We start from the raw sequence: 19,009 nt of genomic DNA, 5'->3' as shown, positions 1-19,009 counted from the left end.
ACTACACTCTCCAAAGCCACGAACACAGCATCCATGGGACCAGACAACATCCCAGGCTGTGTTCTACATGAACTACAGAATGAACTGGCACCCCACTTAAGTACCATGTTCAATCATAGCCTCACCTCAGGCTTTGTGCCAGCTGAATGGCGCACAGTGACGGTTATCCCACTCTACAAGGGGGGAGCCACCACAGACCCCAGGAACTACAGCCCCATTAGCCTGACGTGCCTGGTCTGCAAGACCATGGAACGTATCATCATGGAACTTATAAACAAAGACATTGGTAATCTCCAAATTCTGGACCCCACCCAGTTCGGGTTTGTAAAAGGCAGATCATGTATCCTAAACCTGACAGACTTCTTTGAAGCAGTCACCAAAGCCATAGACGATGGTAAGTTGGTTCACACAGCCTATCTAGATCTTGCCAAGGCTTTTGACACCATCCCCCACTCTGGAATTATAGACAAACTCACTAAACTAGGTATAAATCCCTATGTCACAAGATGGGTTGCCAACTGGCTCACTGACAGAACCCACACTGTGAAAGTAGCAGACTCCAAATCCGACTTCAGACCAGTGACAAGTGGAGTACCACAGGGTTCAATCCTGGGTCCTCTTCTGTTTGGTATCTACTTCTCTGAAGTACAGGCTAACACAGAAGGTCTTTGGCTAACGAAGTTCGCAGGTGACTGTAAACTAGGAGCCATAAACTCCTAACGATGTGGACATCCTACAAAAGGGCCTGACTGAGACAGATGCCTGGTGTCAAAGCCATGGCCTCAAACTCAATGTCAAAAACTGCATTGTCATCCCCTTTGGTAAAATCTCTGTACCCATGAACTACAACATAGGCGGTAGTATAATTAATACCGAAAGTGTGATAAGAGACCTTGGGACACAGGTGGACAGTAGTCTCTCCTTCGATAATCACATCGCCACAGTAGTCAGGAAATCCTTCTACGTGGCACACCTCATCACAAAAGGTTTCTCATCCAGAAAAAAAGAGGTCACTGTTCCCCTCTACTCATCACTCATTAGACCCATTATAGAGTACAACGCCCCTTTTGGTATGTACCTCACAAGACATCTACAACAACTGGAAAGGCCACAGAAATACCTCACAAAGAGGATTACCGGCCTCAAACAGATGCCCTACGCAGACCGTCTCAAAAAACTCCAGCTTTACTCCACCGCATATCGCCTACTCAGAGGTGATCTCTGCCTAACATACAAGGCTATGTCAAGCCCAGAGCTGTTGGACATGCTCCACTTAAAGGAATCCCAATCCCTCTGAGCTACATGCTCTAGGGACCTAAACCTTGTCACAACAATAAAGAGAACATGCCAGAGGGATAGATTCCTGTCCCAGAGACTTCCCATACTTTGGAATAAACTACCTATCTATATCAAACAAAGCTCCTCATTAGCACTCTTCAAGAAAAATCTTGATGATTGGATGGGAAATAAGAAATTCACCCCGGGGATCACTTCTGTGGCTCTACTCGACAGTGGCACAGGAAAATAATTTTCTTGGGTGGCAAAAGCCAGGGTACCTTTTTGGCTGGGCTTGTATAAGCCCTAGGGCCGACAGCCTAGTACCTATCTATGAACCTATCCATTTGCCCCTCTTCTTCTTTCAGACCAGTTCTTCATTTCTTGTGAAGGTAAGGAGAAGAGACAAACTGTGTAAAAGCAGACTATTTGCAAATGGATACCTCAGGCTATTACCTTTTGTTATTTCCACAGCAACAAAATATTACAGGCATGGTCAAGCCATATTCTACCTGGGCCTTCGTTTCAGCTATGGTATTTTGGATAGGGATACATTCTAGAAGTATTCTATAAGGAGCAACTTGGCCCTCTGTACATACTTTTATAAAGCACTACAAGCCAGATTCTTTCTCTAGGTCTAGGTCGAATTTTGCTAGAACCATTCTCTAGTGTTTCCTGGACCCTTCTTCCTCCCCTTATTTGTTCAAAGTTATGGTAATCTACCAATGCAGCTTAGGCTACTGCACAATGATCAATATGAAGAACATATTACATTTCTGTAAATAATTTTACCACAGCAGTAGATGTTTAAATGATCATTGCTAAAGTAGCCACTCCCTCCCTCATTCCCCTTGTTTTCTGGTGTATTTTTTATGCCAGTGTGTGGGCATTTTTTTTTCACTCTTAGCAATGTGTACTCAGAGTTCAGCCTCCCTCTCTCAGTTGGCATGAATGTTCTGAAGATTTTGGCACCCAAACCTGTCTTTTTTAGCCAACTCAGCTCAAGCTAATGGTTTGCGTGTCTGGAAGGTGCCCTGAAGCTTTGTAGGACATAGCACATATAGCTTAGGCTACTGCAGTAGGGATCATTTGAGCATCTACTGTTACAGTAAATTTACCTTCAAAACTGTACTTTTCTACAACCCAAAATATTTACATGCAAATTTGCATGCTACTTCGAGCAAACTGCTCTACAGCAGATGCCATCTATCTAGCACTCCATTTATCCCTGGAACACCTTGAGAATAAAAATACCTTCACAAGGGTACTATTCATCAACTTCAGCTCAGCGCTTAACACAGTCATCCCTCTTCATCTTGTAATGAAGCTACTCCAACTAGGCATCAACACTCCACTTTATAACTGGAATCTGGACTTCCTCAGAGACAGACCTCAGAAAGTGTGCGCATTAAATAACTCCTCAGATAGCATCACACTTAACACTGAAGTCCCACAAGGATGTGTACTATGTCCCTTACTGTTCACCTGTTAACACACAATTGTACAGCCAGGTACACTACAAACCACATCATCAAGTTTGCTGAAGACACAACAGCTGTGGGCCTCCTTAGTAACGACGATGAAACAGCATATAGAGATGAGGTGGAACAACTGATTACCTGGTGTGGAAATAACAACTTAGCACTAAACATAAACAAGACAAAAGAGATAATTGTGCACTACAGGAAAAATTGCAAGGAACATTCTCCCCTTACCACCAATGGGGAAAGAGTGAGAAGCATGAATTTTCTGGGAGTGCACATTGATAAGTACTTGTCTCGGAACACCAGTATAAATGCCATAGTCAAGAAAGCGCATCAGAGATTGCACTTTTTGAGAAGGCTGAGGACAGCGAATCTCCCATCGACAGTTCTCACTACTTTCTATAGAGGTACTGTGGAAAGCTTCCCGATGAACAACCTTGTAGTATGGTAAGGAAACTGGTCTACCTCTGAGATCAAATCCCTCCAGAGAGTGGTGAAGATAGCCGAGAGGATCATCAAGACAACCTTACAATCTATCCATGACTTGTACTAATCCACATGTCTCGGCAGGGACAGAGGAATAATTAAAGACTGCACTCACCCTGCTTACAGACTGTTCCTGCATCTATCATCTGGAAAGCGCTTCCAATGCATACATCGCAGAACTATAAGATTCAGGAACAGCTTCTTCCCTAATGTCAGTAGGCTGCTGAACTCTAGTAACAACTACACTCCATGATTCCATTTGGATCAGCAGAAACTGTAGTAGCTTGTCTCATATTGTGCTTTAACCTGGTAACCAGATTCATCTAATACTTAGTGCAATATTCACTACGACTGTAACTTATAGGCCATCTAGAGCAGTAGTAATGCAGTAAAATATCTCTTGTTTCAGTGCAACAGCTGTTACAAATTCGTAAATTAACCATAGTGCGATACTCTTAAGGCCCACAGTGCAATACTTAAATGTATTTTTCTGTGCAAGGATCAATGCGATATCTTAACCAAGTACCTTTGCAATACTAAAGTCTCATTCAAGCAAGTGTTCAATGCAAAAAGTGTTAAAAAATGTTTCTAATTATGTGCAGTATTAGTCTGCCCACCTGCATGTCTGTGATTTAATAGCTAGGTATTATATGTGCAAATGTCGGTGAAAATAGTGTATATGTTGTTTGCACATTGAGTCCGAAGACACAGAATTTCGTTCAGTTTTTGCACTTGTGTGTGTTTCTGAACAGCAATAAAGTTTACTTTGACTTTGAATATTATTTTCTACAGATGAAGTACTATTTGGACTGAAAACTCATAAAACAGATTTAAGTAGCAAAGTCTGTGACTGTGCCTGTGTGTGTGTTCTTTTAATCAAAATCAGAAACCATCATTTATTATCCCCCGTATACTAGGACATACCACAGGAAGCAGAAGCATGGACTCTAGTCCATTTCTGACTATAGTGCTGACAGCTCACTGTATACTTTTTTATTCTGAATTTGGAAGTGGCCGATCTGTCTTCACTATATCCACTTTCACAATATAAAGTGCACACCAGGCTGTCTGAACTACATCCAGAAACAGACTGAAACCGTAGAGTCCATGCCATATAGCAACTACAATTGCTGTTCAGCACTATGTAGTTTAAGTATTGCAATGCCTAAATACCACATAGAAGTCATGATTTAAAATTGCCAATTAAAACCTCTGTCCACCTTTCATTTACTCATTCAGGTTTTTAGCGCACAGGCAGTCTTTGAATGATGAATACCCAATGAATGATGGTATACCCAAAGGGCAAGCATTCAGGTGAAAGTATATGTTCCACTCACAGTTGGAATGGGATGATGAGAAATGGTAGTTTATTTTATAATTTTATTATGACATTTATGTGGAATTCTTAATGCAACTAAAGTCGGCCATATATGCAGCTATTCAACACATACAGTATTATGTATGTGCATCTTTTATCACAGTCAATGGTAGAACAAAAATGGTCACTACATGCCCCTCTGGACCTCAGCCCCCAGCTTGCAGCATCTTCGGGCACCCCCTGACTATGTTCATCATTCTGACTAAGACCGTAGCTCTTAGGCTATATGGCTTGATTACCAACGCCCATCCAACCTAGGAGGAAAAAGGAAAAGGAGGGATTGGTATTAACTAATAACCTGTTGCTAGCTGAGAAAAGGTAGTTATTGCAGCTGCATCTAATCTAAGAGGATTAAACACATTTCTGTTAGTTCGAGGTACTTCAGTTTATCTGCCTTTTTGGGGATTGAATGTTGACAGTTAGGATTCTTGTAATATATCATAACATCTCCTCAATTCAAAGGGAACATCCACCTGTTTCCACAAAAAAAATCTCTCTTTTATCCTGGAAATAGACTGAGAGAAAAAAAAATCTTTCCAAAGGAGAGAGAAGGGAACAAATTTCCTCTAAATCAGAATTATGGTTTTATGAATTTCTTGGAGAAGAAGCTGTGTCTCTGTCTATATCAGAATTCTCGGACAGTTTGTTTCATCAGAGATTTCTACAGGGTCATTATCCTCAGGTAAGGATTTCTGAGCACCATGATTAAAGCCTGTAATTATTGCCTGGCTAAGACAAGAAAATCATCTTTTCTAAGAGACATCATGTCTTCACATGAACAATGTCTTTGAAGGTAGCAGCCTGCCAGAAGACCAGCTAGGAAATACCAGTTCAGCCCCATCAATGGGTTTCTCTCTCTAGTCACCCCTGAGAAGCATCTCCTGGAACATCTCCTAGACCCAAAGAAGATGATCCTCCTGTGCTTACAATGGGCACTTGAACAGCTGAAGTGTGACACCTGCTCCATGATGGCTGAAAGGACTACACGAGAGAAAGCTAGTCATTGGATAACCACTACAGGTTCACTGACCAACAGCTGAGGCACTGATTAATCCCACAGTGGTGGCAAGGGCTTTTTTCTTTTTACCTACAGCAAGGGAAAAGCCATCAGGACCAGAGTAAGTACCTGAAATTCAATAAGCAGTGCTGGAATGAGTTTCTAATAAAAGTAAGTTGTCACAGAAGTGTTCACAAGCAGTAAACACACAGACGCAGATGCACACACACACACACACACACATAACCCCACAGTCCCTTTTTCTGAAGATTTAAAATAAATAAAACAGTTATCTACAATGCAGACTGACAGCAAAGGAAACAGGCAAGTGGTCATGAAGTGTAAACAAACACTAAATACATTCAAAATGTTTTCTGTAAGTATAAAATACTTTTACCACAAATACAGCCCCTAAATCACAAAATAAGCCCTTAGCTAAAATAGCCGTCCTGGACGGGACACTTCAGATATTGTTAAAAAACATTTTCTTAAAAAGGAAATATCAGTTTTAGTCACAAAAGTATTGCTTCCTTAAAAGGGCATTTCTGTGTGGAAGAGCTCCACTATGGAGACTTAACTGCCAGAAATGTAACTTTAAAGCTGATTACCACTCCTTTAGAATCTCAGAGCAGCTTCTTCCTGAGGGGGAAAGAAAGTACTCAAGATTTCTTCACTTTGACTGCCAATTTCCCTCCTCTGGACTGTCTAACCAGCAGTCAGAGTGAAGGTATAGGAGGAAGCCAGATCTTTATGTAGCCGGACAGTTGCTGTATCTGTACAGGATACAACCCATGTAGCCAGAAGGCTACTACAACTTTAACTTCTACAAGTCTTTGGGGTTTCTAATACCATGATGGGAATGGATCCCACTCATTAAAGTTCAAGAAATTAGTACAGTTTCAATCTTTGGTGTTAGCTAAAAGCGCTCTTAGTGGCACCCATAATGTGCCCAGAACTAACTCCTTCTGCAGCTCATACAGAGTTACATGTATTGGTAGTGTAACCTAAAGGAGAACCACACCCACAGACTCAAATAAACATGTTTATTTCATCATAGTTTGGCGTTTCCTACATTGTAACATCACTCTGGGACTATTTACAGGTTTTTAAATATTTTTATACATAATTTCTGAGTCTGACCACATGGGGTCTAGCATCTTGAAGTAATTCTGATTGTTTAGTCTGTCTCTAGGTATCCCATAGTGCAGTGCTTGTCTGTAAAAAATTACATCACGCAGGCCTCTTTCTTCCTAAAGCTCCTGTCACTACACTGATTTTACATACATACACTGCTGATTTTACATACATACACTGCTGTCTTTCAGTCAGTTTTAAGTAACATTTCATGCCATTCAATGACTACTTAAAATATAAGCAGCGCAAATGACACAGGCCAGACTTTCAAAGTGCTTTTTACTGCTGCTTCTTTTTAGAATGGCTAAACTGCAGTCTTTTCTGAAGCCTGAATTGTATTACTCTGACTCATCTCCCATCCCCCTTCATATCTAACTTCCCTAGCTGGCAAAATGCTAAGGGTAAATTGAGACGTTACCTGCTGTGATACACAGCTCACAGCAGGAGACTCGACTCATGTACTGTTTCTTTTCTGTATGGGTAAGGGAAGGACTACTGAACTGTGACATCACAGCATGGGTGGGTTTTTAGGAGGGTCATGGTGATGTCAATTTGGGGAGGGATTGGGCCAGAAAACTACCAGTGTTCAGTGGCCTTGATGATGACATCAATGACTTGGAAACTGCAGCAAGCTTTTCCAGGGCGGGATAAAAATTTTTTGAAAATTAAACAACCACAGTAGAGTAAGGTACTGTTCTAGTGCAGAGAAACAGTCGATTTAACATATTTTAAATGCTGTATTGTTGTTTATTCACAGCAGGAACAGTAAATAGGGAGAAAAAAAGACAGTGGCGTTGAGCATTTAATAATAGAATCCCACTGTTGTCCTTTAAATAAGACTGTAAATTCTTTTTTACGAGACTCATTGCTCCTACTACTACCGGAAGTGTCTGGGTATCCTTCTTCCACATTGCCCTCATTTCTGCCTTCAGATACTGACATTTTTATGACTTTGTGTCTCTCTTTACATAAGACACTGTAATCACTGTGTGCAGCAATTTCAAGGATCAATGCTATTTTTGCCTTCTTTTCATGGACTACTATATCTGATTTTTTTCCCATCTATTTTTTTAACTGTTGGTAATGGGTAATCCCATGTAATATAGACTTCATCATTGTCTATAATGCTTTGTGGCTCATGTTTCCAATGCTTCTCAGCTACTTCAATATTGCAATTTTTACATAATCCCCAGTGCAACAGTCTTGCCACATTATTATGCCTTTCAGTATATAGGCCCTCTGCCATTAGTGTATCACATCCAGCAACAAGATGTGCGACTGTTTCCAGTTCTGTTTTACAAAACCCACATTTGCCTGTTTCTCCCACAAGTTCAATGGACTTTGTACACCACTATGTACATAGTTCACTATCCTTGGTCACTAATATTAACCTTTTATCTTTTGGTTTAAATTCACCTCTCCTTAACCATTCCTGCATCAGATCCTGATCAACATGAGGTAATTCCAGGAGTTTTCTATACTTGCAACTATATTTATGCCTTTTCCACATTTCTTGCCTTCTCATCTGATCTTTCTCCTTAATAGCCTTTTTTTCTTTTTAGCATATTCAGTTGCTGCTGGATTTTTGTCTCCTTCTGGTTTGGTTTCCGTTCACACTTTACACCTTTATGCTTCTGCTAAACTAAGTAGGGAAGTCATCTTAGATGTGTTCTCTTCATGTTTCAAAACTTTCACTATGTTTTGATCTGATGAGGTCAGCAGATATGTATGCAGTAATATGATTGCAGATCTATACATGTAATCAATTACGAGGAGACAAATACCTCCTTCAGAACAAGGAATATATAATCTTAGAATACACTGATTTTTATATATATCATATGATAAGCCTGAAGCATTTTTTTTTTCCTGTCGGAGACAAATACCTCCTTCAGAACAAGGAATATATAATCTTAGAATACACTGATTTTTATATATATCATATGATAAGCCTGAAGCATTTTTTTTTTCCTGTCCAACTGATCCAATACCTTTGGGTCTAGTCAATTATTCCAAAACTGTAAGTCAGAAAAGGAAGAACAAATATGTTTATAGAGTAAACTTTGTTCCTAGATGTCAGGGCTGTTTTCAGTATTAATTTTAGTATTCTAAACTATTCCATGTTTGATTGTCGATCCTTCATCAATTCCTAAATATTTCTACACTCCTTCCTGTTCAAATTGGTTTATATCACATTCCTGTCCCAGGCTGATTTTCTTTTTTTTGTGTTTTTCCTCTTTAAATGCTGCTTCTGCAGAATTACGAAGAATAAATAACATTCATATATCACCTGAGAAAGTTTAGACCACTTCTAGTTGTGTTTTCAGCTCCTCATCTGATGAACTATACAGTTTTAAATCATCCACAAAAAGAAGATGACAAGCCTAAACACTATGTTGTTGTCTGGCAGCCAAATTCTAAACATAACCTAATCTGTTAAGTAGATAGCTTAATGGATTATGGGCAAGACAAAACAGTAACAGTGACAAAGAGTCACCCTAGAATATACCTCTTTACATTTTATTCCCTGGGATTATAATTTGTCCTTTATCATGGCTTAGGTGCAAAGTGGTTTGCTGCTAACAATGCAGGGTGTATTTATACATCTGTAAGCACTCCTTTATCCATGAATGTGAGATGCTGTCAAATGTTTTTTTTGTAATCTATCCATGCCATACTTAGATTCTTCCCATTTACAATTCTCTATTATGGCTTTATTTAACAACAAATGATCCTCTGTTCCATATGACTTTCTTTTCTTTTCTTAGCCTTTTGTTCTATTCCCATGATTGAGTCTTCTTCTGACTATAAACTCTGTCAGCATCAATTTTAGTAATTAGTATACAGTTTATACATCGTCGGAAAGCAGGTTATTGGTCTATAGTTTTTAGAATAACTGAAGGTTCACTCTTAAGAAGGAGTATCATTCTTATTATTGTTAACCAGGCTGGTGTCTGTTTGAGATGCCCATATAAGTAGTTCTTACTCAAGGCTAAATCTTTGTGTAAAGATGTTAACACTTTTAGCCAGAAGATAGGTACTACATCGGGGCCTGGGGTTTTCCAGTTAGGAGCCTTTCTTAATTTTGTTTCAGTTTCTCTGGCCATTGTTTCATCCCATTCCATATCTTGTACATTTAAACTTCTTACTATTTTTTTACTTCTATCCATTCACCATCTTTGTTATGTTCTAGAGGGTCTTAGGTTCATAGGTGTGTACTAGGCTACTGGCTCTGGAGCCTTTACAAGCCTAGCCCATAGGATTACCCTGCCATCGTGCCACCCAACCTTAGTTCCTAGTGCCTCTGTCGAGTAGAGCCACTGGAGTGATCCCCAGGGTGAATTTTCTATTTCCCATCCACTCATTAAGATTCCTCTTGAAGAGGGCCAGTGAGGTGTTCTGCTTAACATGTACGGGAAATCTATTCCATAGCATGGGCAGTCTCTGAGTTATGAACCTATCCCTCCAGCATGTTCTGTTGATTGTGGTAATGAGGTTGAGGTCTCTGGAGTGTGTGGTGCACAGGAATTGGGATTTCTTTAGATGTAGCATTTCTAACAGCGCTGGGTCAGACATGGCTTTGTAAGTCAAGCAGAGATCGCCTCTAAATAGGTGATATGAGACAGAGAATAGTTGGAGTTTTCTGAGTCTGTCTATATAGGACAAGTGTTTAAGGCCTAGGATCCTCTTTGTGAGGTACTTTTGTGGCCTATCCAGTTGTTGTAGGTGTCTAGTGAGGTACCTGTCAAATGGGGCATTGTACTTGATGATTGGTCTAACAAGAGAAGAGTAGAGGGAGACAATGACCTCTTTCTTCGTGGATGCAAAACCCTTAGGAATGAGATGTGCCACATAGAAGGACTTTTTGACCACAGTGGCAATGTGGTGGTCAAAAGAGAGGTTCCTGTCAAGCTGTGTTCCTAGATCTCTTATATCACCTTCTGTGTTCAGTAGACTACCATCGATGCGGTAATTCAAAGGAACCAGGTTTTTCCCAAGGGGGAATGACGACACATTTTGTGGCATTGAGCTTAAGGTCATGGTTCTGGTACTAGTTGTTGGTCTCATTGAGGCCTTTCTGTAGGATGTCAACATCACTTGGGGAGTTAATAATGGCTCCCAACTTGCAATCGTCTGCGAACTTTGTCAGTCAGAGTCCCTTCGTGTTGCCCTGGACATCAGAGAAGTAGATAACAAACAAGAGAGGACCCAGGACTGAACCCTGTGGGACTCCACTTGTGACTGGTCAACAGTCTGACTTGGAGTCAGCTCCTTTCACACTGTGGGTTCTATCTGTGAGACAGTTTGCAACCTACATAGAGATATAGAGGTTGATGCCTAGCTTAGTGAGTTTTTCTATGATTCCTGAGTGGGGAATGGTATCAAAGGCCTTGGCCAGATCAAGACAGGCTGTATGAACCAACTTGCCTTCATCCACAGCTCTGGTGACTGACTCAAAGAAGTCGACCGAGTTGAGCAAGCATGATCTACCCTTCACAAAACCAAACTGTGTAAGATCCAGAGTTTGGAGATTCCCTATATCCTTGTTTATTAGGTCCACAATGATGCATTCCATAGCTTTACATATCAGACTTGTCAGGCTAATTAGGCGATAGTTCCCAGGGTCTGTAGTCACTCCTCCCTTGTGGAGAGGAATGACTGTAGCAGTACGCCATTCAGTAGGGACAAAGCCTGAGGTGAGGCTGTGACTGAACAGGGCACACAGGTGAGGTGCCAGTTCACTCTGTAGTTCATGTAGAACACAGCCGAGAATACTGTCAGGTCCCACAGAAGCTGTATTCTCGGTCTTGGACAGTGCTGTTTTAACCGGTACAGCAGTAATACTGGATGCCTGGCAATCTACTGGTATTGTTATTGGTCCTTTGCAGGGGGAGGGGTAAAGTTTGTACTGAATCTGTCGGCCAGTATATTGGCAATATCTGTTGGCTCGGTATAGGAGGTACCATTGTGCAGTAGCTCAGAGCAAATCTGGGTATTGCCGTGGAGATTTTTTTACCTAACTATAGAAGGCGTTATGGTTGTCTTTACTACCTGCTGCAATTTTGTTTTCATAGCTACAGGATTTGATGAGGGATCTTAACCTTTTGTTGAGGCTAATAAGGGAGTTTTTCCAGTCTTGGGACTTCACCTTATTCCGCATCAGTTTCCCCCTTCTGTTGTAGAGTTTGTTTTATGGCAGGGGACCACCAGATTGGCTTCCTTTTTTTTTGAGGAGAGCATCTTGGTTCTATTGGGTATGGTGAGATCCACGCATCTGTGTACATGTTTGTACAGTGCATTGGTGTAGGATTCGGCGGTCATGCAACTATTCTCCATTTGCATGGGTGCCGTGAAGTAAACCACCTCTGTTTTTAGGAGCCCAAAGTTAGCTTTGGAGAAGTTTTTCATGGAGATTACCTTTGTGTGTGTGTGTGTGTGTGTGGGGGGGGGGGGGTGGATTTCCAAGGTCATTACTTTGTGTCAGATCTAACCAGGGATGAATTGACTATTGGTGAAGAGCAACTGTCACCCATGTTAGTAATGACCAGGTCAAGGATGTTGCCACCTTTAGTGGGGGTAAGAACGAGCTGGTCCAGGGTATTAGAATTAATGAATTCCAGAAAGCGTTGGGCAAGTGTATTGCTACATGAGTAGTTTTCCCAGTTAATGGAGGGGTAGTTGAAGTTGCCCAGCATGAGAGTGTTAGGTTGGACCATAATATTCTCCAGGGTGCTTAGGAACATGGAGTGTGAGTCTTGGGACATGGTTGGAGACCTATAGCAGGCTACAACCTAAATCGCTGTCTTACCTAGTGTTAGCTGCACCTGAAGTATCTCAGATGCGTTATGTTGGGCTACCAGTCTGGAGGTATGTGCATCCTTTATGAATATGGAAACACCACCAGCTTTGGAGCTTTGGTCCAAGTTCTGGGGCCGAAAGGTGTGGAATGAGTTATAGCCTGGTAGTGCAGGGGTGCTTTTCGCTGCCTTGAACCAGGTCTCTGTTACACCACAAATGTCGATGTTCTCCATTTTAAGGGGTGCTTTGAGTGAGTGCATTTTGAGATTTAAACTTCTAGCATTGAGCAGCATGACCCTCAAATTGCATTTGTTTGTAGCTATTATGGTAGTAATTTGGTCTTTGGAACACCACCTAAAAAAGGCACTATAGGGGTGGAAAGAGCCTTAGCCAGCATCCAGAAGCACGGGGGTGACAGATGCAGGCCATCTCTGGCAAAGCATCAAAGTCCATCAGTCATGTCATCCCAGGCAGACAGATAGGATCCCCTTAGAATGACACCAGAAACTTAGCCAACTGTTGAAATCAATCATTTTCTGTTTGTAGTGTGGTATAATTCTGGGTGATGGTAGGATGCTGCTCAGGGCTAGGGTCATACCCGCCTGGGCTACATAATCCGAGAGCACCTCAATGTCTCTTTTCTTGTAGTCCAGGGAGGTACATCTTAGGTCATTCACACTCACATGAATAACAGTCATATTTATACCTGTTGTTGAGGGACCTGAGTGCGTGCGTTATGTGGCAGATCCTGGTGCCTGACAGGCAGCTGACTGTTACTTTCTCCTTATTCAACCTAGTAAGTGGGACATCAGTGTGCCTCATTATCGAGTCAGCTATGACTAGTGTGTTGGGCATGCTATTTTGCCTTAGGGGCTGAGTGGCACACTGTTTAAGAGAGTTATGTGTCCCGTGATTAGTGTTGTGTTGTGGTCGAGTGCGTTTCTGCCTTGGAGGTCTCTGCTATTTGGGTAGATTTTTATTGTGAGCCTCAGTGAAGGTGGGTGTGTGGTTTGTGCTTTTATGTAAAGACAGTGCTGGTATTTGTTCTGGAGGGCTATGTGTTCCATGTGGTGTGGTGCAAGTGTTGACCTTCTCCTCTTGACCAGCTATTCCAGTCTTGGCTGGAGAGTGCTTGGCTTCCAATTTGGATATATAAGTGTATCTCTCGCAAGTCTGAGTGTTGGGAGGTAAGAGGAGAGGGTTGTCAGTGTACATGAGGCAGTTGCTACATTGCCTCAGGATGCCCAAGTTCACCAGTTTAATAGAAGAAAGTACAGGGAACTGCCCTGAACATTTAGTGCTGGTAAGACTTTTGTGTGCCACAATAATTGCTACAAGACCTCTGGTAGAGTGTTAAAGCTAGTAAAATGCAGGAGAGGAGAGAACTAGCAGATCTAAGGGAAAAAACTGAAGAGATATTTTACCAAAATGTGCCTAATTCTTCTTTATTTGGTGATGTCTCATACTAAGAATGTTTCCATGCCTTGAGGATTCTACACTGTCATTTTTTTCCAGTCCTGACACCAGTGTGCCTATTGGGATTGGGCACTTTTTTATCCTGAGACTTGTGCATTCAGATGTCTTTTTTTTCACTTTTTACCTACTTCTGTACGTGATATATATATTATATAAAATACAGTCTATATATCAGTGTCTTGGTGAGATTTTGTAAAAACAGGATCCACCTTGTGAAGCTACTTAAGAAGACTTAAGGATGAATTCAATTCCAGCAATACTACCCTCCTTTGTTTGCTGATTTTATCATCTCTCCATTCGGACCCTACTGCAGCAGACAGAATGATGAACATTTTAGAAAAACTGAAATGAGACTATAATTAGGAAAATGATAAAACATAAAAACATAAAAATTTAAGCAAAATGCAGAAATCTGACACAAATACTAAAAAATAATAAATGCAAAAGCCATTTTATTTTAGGGCAAACAAACGTACGAGAAATCCCATATGCTTTGTGTCTACTAATAATAAGCATATGCAAAATGCAGAAACTTGACATAAGTACTAAAAAATAAACACAAAAAACACTTCATTGTAGGACCAACAGATGTAAGGGAAATCCCATGTTTTGTGTCTACTAATAGTATTCACAAGTTGTCTTAAAACTAAAAGTGGACACTACAACATGGTATGACAGACTTCATGCTAGAACTCTTAAATAAAAACTACAAAAAGAGCTAATAACATACGTGCAATCTTTTGAACATATACATATTTGCACACATGTACAGAGCTACAGATGATATAGTCTACTGTAGGCCAAATGCATGAAATAGTTATGTAAAACCTCTTCAAGAGCAAAAGGTTGTTGAAGATAAAGAAAGGTGAGCTTGTATAAATGTCATGGCTGTCCACTAAATAAAGAAATGGTGACTTAAAAAACAGTCTGATAATATTTGAGATTTACATAAATACCAAAAAGAAAAATAAAACAGTCCGATAATATTTGAGATTTACATAAATACCAAAAAGAAAAAGAAAACTGGAAACACTCAAACAACAAATGTTTAATCCAAGTTCAAGTTCACTACATTTGTTGTTTTAGAGTGTTTCCAGTTTTCTTTTTTGGATTTGATTTTGTGACTGAGAACTGGTTAACTGCCTCACAGCTGTTTTTTTGGATAGATTTACATAAATACTAATGAACTACAAATACAAAATAAATGATTTACTGACTAACTGAATGCTTTGTGAATGGCCGGGTAGAAAGGGGTCAAAAGCACCTTCCACTGCAGACTGAGGGCTAAATATTACAGTAAAAAAACTTCTGCATCAGATGTTGACAATATCATGACACATTTTGTAAATTGTGATAATTTTACATTTGTTAAGCCAGTGCTGCACTTTACATATATAACAATGACCTGTTTGATTAAGATAAAATTAAAATACAAGAATTAGAAATAAGTTACATTTGACAGAGGTCAGGGCATAACTAGCAGAGTCTTTCTTTGCATACAGTATTTAAAGTAATCTGCAGGAAAAGTTGTCAAGTCTATCACTGTGACTCTTTCTGTAAACATCTATGTGCAGCTATGACAAATGGCTACCATGGTTTTCATGGCTGTTTTAGATTTAGTGAAGGCTTTGATAGAGAAGGAGGAAGGCCTGAAGACCCCTTGAGAAATAGCAGGCCTGTCTAAATTCTGAGTTTCCCTGCCAGGAGTGGCGTCGGTATCTGTAGTAGGAATGGGGGCCGAGGAGCCTGCGACCTCGGGTACTGAAGACACCGGTAATGCATTGTCATCGGTACTCAGGGGCTGCGTAGGCGCCTCGCTGAGTACCGGAGAACTGGTAGTCAGCCTTAGCGTGGTATCGGTAGGTGGTGCGGACCTCGTATGCCGGTCCTTATCTTTGCGTTTTTTGCTCAAAACTGGAGTCGGAGTATCCGACGACATAATATAATAAATTTTTTTGCCAAAAAAGTGAAGGGCGAACTCCGCCCGACACTTAATAGTGCGTTTGTTGAATCTAGCACAAAAACGGCAGGCCGAGACGTCGTGGTCTGGGCCTAAGCAAGGTATACAGTAAGAGTGGAAATCCTTATGCGGTATTTGCTTCCCACATGAAATGCAATTATTAACTTTGTCTGACATCGGTCTGAGGCAAGAAAAGTTTCTCCAACGGGGTACTTAGCTTTCAAGAAGACTTCGGCTGAAATACTTTCGTAAATCTCAGGAGCTGGCCGACCGGCACTTGCGAACTGCTTCTGCTTTGGGCACCGCGCGGCAAGAAAGACTGGAGAAAATGGCGTCGGCTGCCTCTTTTATAGCCCTGCCGCACTGACGTCAGGGAGGAAGCGACGACAACCGACGCCGGACCTAGACTTTGGAATTCAGCCGACCGAGGACCCGCCTGACTGCAGGATAACCCATCTGTTATGACTGCAGCTGTATACACGATGAACATCTGCATGGCTTTTATAAGGAATCAATGTTTTAACAGACCTGTATTCAGTCTCCTACAGACTGCTGCAATCTGCGCCTACCCTACAAGGCATTCTCTGATCCCACACTGATGGATCTGTTGCACATCTGTAAAACAAAGCATCACAAATATCAACACTCTCAGGACCTAAACCTCATGTGTGACAAACAGGACATGCTGGAGGCACAGGTATGTGTCTCAAAGATTACCACTTCTCTGGAACAAGCTTCCCATCCATATGAAACAAAGCTCATCCTTAATCCTATTCAAATGCAACTTGGATCAACGGGAAATAGCAAATTTACCCTTGGTTTAGCACCTGCCATAGTGGACAGAGGCAGCCTGTGAGTCTTGATGTGCACAAGTCTACACTGCAACCATAAAATTCCTCAGGGTAATGACACATGTTGTCAGCAATATTTTGGTAAATTTAAGGTAAGCTTGTCTAGTCTTAAAATGGCTCTTGGGCTGATAGCCTAGTAGCCACCTATTAATAGAAACAGTATATGACTACATCACAATATCTGACACTAATTGCAGTCCAACATACACAGTATGTTTAAGCAACATTACCTGCTGCCCAGTGCTTGTATGGCTATGACAATATTCAAAACTCCAGAACATGTTGATACAGCAGCACTACATGAATGAATATCACAACAAGACATCCCGGGGTTAAGAATTTATTTATTTTTATTTATTTGCATTTGATCACCGGGAAAGTCCAACTGGGCAGATATCTGTTTTCAGCAGAGGACTGGGAGAAAAGCTGTACATACAATAAAATGACTTTACATATATTATAGTAAACATAGTTCCATCAAGAGAAGTTCCCACATACAATACAAGGAGTAAAATGACTGTACATACATTATGGTAAGTACAGTTCACTTGAGAAATGCTCTCACATATAATAAACAGTCTACATACATTACAGCAGATAGTGTTACATCATACAGCCGTGTTGGACATTATTTGGTTACATAATTAGCGAACAAGTTTGAACAATATTTACAAAAATAGTAGGTGTCCTTTCGGGAGAATAATAGAGATGAAATCAATACTTGTGCCAGGTAGAGGGGGATGGGAGATGGTATTATCCTGGCCCACTGCATGTGCAGAGCCAGGTGTTTGTAGAGTGAGATTTGAGTAACTTTTTAAAGTTGGAGGTATTTTCTACTGATCTGACAGAGATGGGTAGTGCATTCCATATTTTTGCTACATGACTGAAGTACAGAGTCCCCTGCAGTATTTCTAGTTTTATTAACTATAAGTAGGGTTTAATTGGTAGAACGGAGTGAGCGATTATTAGTATAGGGTGTTGTTATATTTTGAATGGCTGGTGTCTTGTGAGGGTGGTGAACTATTTTGTGAGCCAATGTCAGTTGGTTTTGAGCAAGTGTGTGGTGAAGTTCTAACCAGGAGAGTTATTTTAGTGAGAGACAATGGTGACTCCTATATTTGAGTCAGTTGCGAATTTTGCTATTTTGTTATAACCTGATTCAAGCTTTTGTAGCTCTATTTTCCTTAGGTTAGTGAGTATATGAGAGGCGTATAGGAAGGTGGAGAGGAGATGGGTTCTAGCAATGGATATTCTAGTACTATCAGTTACGAATTGTTTACTTCAATAGATGGATCTGAGTTTTGTACCTTTTTTGACTGAAGGTCTTTATTATCCCACTGCAGCACCCTCCATGACTCATCAGAACCAGTACTATTACAACATCAACAAGATAGCTTTCATTAAGAGAAAAACTCAAACTAAACCAGGTGGAGAACACAGTAGACAAGGAAAGCAATCATCTGCTTTCCTCCCAAAATGTATCTAATAATGATGTCTATATCTAATATAGAATGCAGTGTCTTTTCAGTGCCCACAGATCAACAGTTATGTATTGCAAAACACCTAGGTTTTAAATAGTTTCCTCACTTCTTCCTAGTATCCAACTGCTAGCCAGCCATATGCCTTAAAAGTGTCTAGTAGCCTCTTGCACTCCTGGCCATTTACATAGCTCCCAGTAGGTCATTTTTACCTTGTGCCCAACCATTCAACTTGTACTGTACGAAAGCCCAAGCAAGCAAAGCTCTTCTTAAAGGCAAATGCTACCTCACATTCCTAAACAGTGATCATGTCCTCGGGGACAAGGGCTCTTTAAATAATGTTTTTAATATAAATTCACATCTAAAGTCAAGAAAATGCCTAATACAGCCTGCTTGACTGCTGCCAATAAATGGCACTACCAAATTATGCTACTGTCTCAGGTTCAGTACGTAACACTCAGAATAAAGAGCTTGAACAAGACAGTGTAAATTTCAATTAGCTACAATATTTCAATTAAAACTACAATAAAATTTTATTAGCTGTTTGGGAAATTTATCTGGTTCAGCTACTGCAAACAGCTCTTAGCCTGCTCAGAACATCCGCTTGTAGACTAATAAACTGCTGCTGTGTTGTCTCATTAGCCAGAGACATTACAGGGAATAAAGGAAAACTTCAAATAGATACAAGATC

The 19,009-nt window shown here is 40.7% G+C and overlaps 1 protein-coding gene across 2 annotated transcripts in view; it reads right to left on the bottom strand.

Annotated features, from left to right (window-relative positions):
- Positions 1-19,009, bottom strand: part of CEP44 (centrosomal protein 44) — a 744,696-nt gene that overhangs the window by 602,286 nt on the left and 123,401 nt on the right. The gene's annotated exons all lie outside the window — the stretch shown is intronic.

The sequence above is a fragment of the Protopterus annectens genome, chromosome 2.part0 (assembly GCF_019279795.1).
Source record: "Protopterus annectens isolate FY-2018-M chromosome 2.part0, PAN1.0, whole genome shotgun sequence".
In the NCBI taxonomy this organism is placed as follows: Eukaryota; Metazoa; Chordata; order Ceratodontiformes; family Protopteridae; genus Protopterus; species Protopterus annectens.
This window is presented reverse-complemented; position numbering and strand designations above follow the sequence as displayed.